Here is a 2,934-nt window from a genome sequence, read left to right as displayed (position 1 = left end):
CCCCCCCCCCAGTAGGTGGGGGTGAAAGGTGAGGTCGACTGCAACACAATAAAACATTGTAAGAGAATATTTGTTAGGCATTTTGTCTAACACTCTTAACAATAAAATAAAATACCAGCTATGTACTGAGGTTGATGATATCCACTAATCTGCTGTCCCTCAAAACTACTGGCCTTGTGCACAGATCAGAAACAGTCATCATCATCATCGTCATCATCATCATCATCATGACCAGCATTATCACCACTGCTGTACTACCACCACCACCACTACCACCACCACCACCACCATCATCATCACCACCATTATCATCATCACAACCATTATCATCATCGTCGTCGACGTCAGCCTCATCCTCATTATCAGGAGCACGACCACTACCTTCACAACCATCATCATCATCATCATCACCATCATTATCATCATCATCATGACCATCACTCTAACCACTACCAACACAAACACAACCATCATCATTATAATCCTGTTCCTCTTCCTCATCCTCATACTCATCACCATGGCAACCACCATTTTTTGACCTCGGGGCAAATAAAGAAATTATTATAACTATCATCATCATCATTGTTGTTGTTGTTGTTGCTGGTGGTGGTGGTGGTGGTTGTGGTGGTGGTGGTGGACAAAATTGTCAGAGTATTGAACAGAATACTTAATGCTTATTTCTTTCAACTCTTTTTCATTCTGGGATCAGATTTCACCATGGTCAAACTCAGCCTTTCAGCACCCTCCAGGGTCAAGAGAACAAAATACCAGTCAAATACTAGGGTTAATGGAACCAATTCATCACTTTCCCTCAGAATTGCTGGTCTTATACCTAAGCTGTAAACATTATTATTATGATTATTATTATTATTACTATTATTATCTTTATTATTATTGTACCATCATCATCATCATCATCATCATCATCATCATCATAAGAATCATTAGCACACTGGGCAAAATTCTTGACAGCATTTTATCTGTCTGCACATTTTGAGTTCAAATTCCACTAAGGTCGACTTTGCATTTCATCCTTTCAGGGTCAATAAATTAAGTACCAGCGAAACACTGGGGTTGATGTCATCAACTAGTTCCCTCCCACCAAATTTCAGGCCTTGTGCTTTTAGTAGAAAGGATTATTATTATTATTATCATTATTATTATTATTATTATTATTATTATTATTATTACCTCTGCCTTAGCGAAGGCGGAGGTATTGTTTTCAGTCGTGTTTGTTTGTTTGTCCGTGGACAAGATATCTCAAGAACCACTGCATGGATTCGGATGGAACTTTCAGGGATGTTTGGCCTTGTGACTGGCACAAACTGATTAGATTTTGGGATCGATCCGGTAAGGGACAAGGATTCTGGATTATTTTTCCTGTTTTTTTTACTTAAATTTTGAGAGCGGTCAGGTTCCTTTTTAGTATTCTCGTTTGTGAGAGCAGTTGAGTTTATTTCAGATATTCTCATTTTAAAAATAATCTCTGGCTAATTGTTGAGAGGATGTTGATGTTGCCTTGGTGGAGGTTTGCACTCTCTGAGTGCTCTTGTTCTTATTATTATTATTGGCAGTATTATTAATATATCAAGCAGAATGCTTAATGACATTTCATCCACCTTTATGCTCTGAGTTCTATTGCTGCCAAGGTTGAATTTACCATTCATCCTTTTGGGGTCGATGAAATAAATACCAGTTGAGTAATGGGGTTGAGGTAATCGACTCATACCTGCTCCCAAAATTGCAGGCCCTGTGCCAAAATTTGAAACCATTATATTTTACTTCTCAGAGCTCTTGCTCTCACTTGCTCGGGTTGATTCTGTGAGAGCAGACAGCAACCTGCTGTCAAAGGTCTCACGGGGCCTCTCAGAGTCTTTTTCCACAAATTATAAGACTTGGTACCTCGATGTTAAGTACCGTGGTAAATACTCAACACCCAAGCACCATTATGGGCTGGCAGAATTGCTAGCAAGCCGAGCAAAATGCTTACAGGTCTGTCTTTACGATCAGAGTTCAAATTCTGCCGAGGTTAACTTTGCCTTTCATCGTTTCGAGGTCAATAAAATAAGTACCAGTGAAATACTGGGGTCAATGTAATCGACTTGTACCTTCCCGCCAAATTTCAGGCCTAGTGTCTTTAGTAGAAAGGAGGATTATTATTATTATTATTATTATTATTATTACTACTATTGTTGTTATTGTTAAGGTAATGAGCTGGCAGAATCGTTAGCAGGCAGGACGGAATGCCTAGCGGTATTTTGTCTGTCGCTATGTTCTGAGTTCTAATTCTGCTGAAGTCGACTTTGCCTTTCATCCTTTCAGGGCTGATGAAGTACATACCAGTTGCATACTGGGGTCGATCTAATCGACTGGCCTCCTCCCACAAAATTTCGGGCCTTGTGCCTTATTATTATCATTATCATCATTATTATTATTATGATTATTATTATTATTATGATTATTATTATTATTATTATTATTATTATTATTATTATTATTATTATTATTATTATATGAAAACTCACAGCTCATTTTGCTGAGTATGATGGAAAATGTCTGCTGTCCACAGCCAGCAGACTAAGGTGACACTTCTTTTACTGGTCATGGTTCAAGAACCCTGCAGAGAATTCTTGCAGTTCATCATCATCATCATCATCATCATCATCATCCTCATCCTCATCATCATCATCCTCATCATCATCATCCTCATCATCCTCCTCCTCCTCCTCATCATCATCATCATCATCATTATTATTATTATTATTATTATTACCACCAAAACAGCAAGCTGGCAAAATCAATAACATCTTGCACAAAATGCCGGGCACCATTTTTTAAGGCTTAGTTTTCTAAGTTCAAATCCCTTTGGGATCAACTTTGCCTTTTATTTTCTTTTGCGGGGTTGATAAAAATATATCATTAATCAAGTACTGG

Source organism: Octopus bimaculoides, chromosome 24, assembly GCF_001194135.2.
Source record: "Octopus bimaculoides isolate UCB-OBI-ISO-001 chromosome 24, ASM119413v2, whole genome shotgun sequence".
NCBI classification, from domain to species: domain Eukaryota; kingdom Metazoa; phylum Mollusca; class Cephalopoda; order Octopoda; family Octopodidae; genus Octopus; species Octopus bimaculoides.
Note: the sequence above shows the minus strand (reverse complement) of the source record.